Source organism: Balearica regulorum, chromosome 3 (assembly GCF_011004875.1).
Source record: "Balearica regulorum gibbericeps isolate bBalReg1 chromosome 3, bBalReg1.pri, whole genome shotgun sequence".
Lineage (NCBI taxonomy): Eukaryota > Metazoa > Chordata > Aves > Gruiformes > Gruidae > Balearica > Balearica regulorum.
The window spans coordinates 29,274,689-29,275,760 of NC_046186.1; the positions used below are offsets into that span (position 1 = coordinate 29,274,689).

General features: G+C 34.8%; 1 pseudogene; it reads right to left on the bottom strand.

The window, feature by feature from the left end:
- Positions 1-204: 204 nt before the first annotated feature.
- Positions 205-301, bottom strand: LOC142601462 (U2 spliceosomal RNA; annotated as a pseudogene).
- Positions 302-1,072: the final 771 nt, after the last annotated feature.

A 1,072-nucleotide genomic window follows, 5' to 3' on the forward strand; every position in this document is an offset into this window, starting at 1 on the left:
TACGCTCTGTTCCCTCGTCCAGGTCATTGATGAATATGTGGAATAAGACCAGACCCAGTACTGACCCTTGGGGAACACCACTAGCTACAGGCCTCCAATTAGACTCTGCGCCGCTTATCACAATCCTCTGGGCTCTGCCATTCAGACGGTTCTCTACCCACCTCACTGACCACTCATCCAACCCACACTTCCTAAGCTTGCTTGTGAGAGTGTTATGAGAGATGGTGTCAAAAGCAAAAGTAGTTTAAACTGATAAGAACAGATACTACACATGATCTTAGCCAAAAGGCCAAGAAGTGATGGTTACTTTTATTTATATGGGTTTTTTTAAGAGATTGAAAAATGAATACTTTAAAAAAAATTTCTGGAAAACTGATAAAATTGTACTGTTCTATGCCTTTTCTGTATTTTCATGAAGGTTCTTGAGGATGTTGCTTTTGTCCTTATAGGTAAAGTGAAAATTAAGAAATGTCAGTTTTCCTCTATTTTTATATAGTCTTTATTTTAGATTTTCAATATTTATTTAAAATATATTTTATACTTCAGTTTTATGTGTATTCATACCAAATCAGATGTTCTCCTAACAGTCAGAGGAAACTGTATTTTTGTACTGCAGAATGAGTTATAATTGCCAGAAACAGGGAATGAACAGTATGATTAACCACCAGCAGACAGCATGAGTAGGTGTCTGGTTAATTTATGGTCTTGAATCCAGGAGAAATAGGTCAAGAAGTTGTTTCACTTTCTAAGTAAGAATTTTTTGCAGAATGATGTTTTATAGTTTAAATGTGATTATTTTGTGTTGCATGATGATTGATGAAACCAATATACAGTCATTTATATATTGATAGATTAGACTTAAGACCCACAAAAAGTAGTCTTCTTCCTGTAACTGGAATATGAGCAAAAAACCTAAAGCCTCCAAACAGTAGAAATCGACTTATGGCATTTCTAGACTGATTAACTTCTGTTTGTCTGGTTCTGCTTATTCCAGAAGATTCATAAAACATAATTTCATTACTTGTTTTAGAGTCTTCTATTTGTTTATGTGAGAACCTGGCCAAATGCTCTA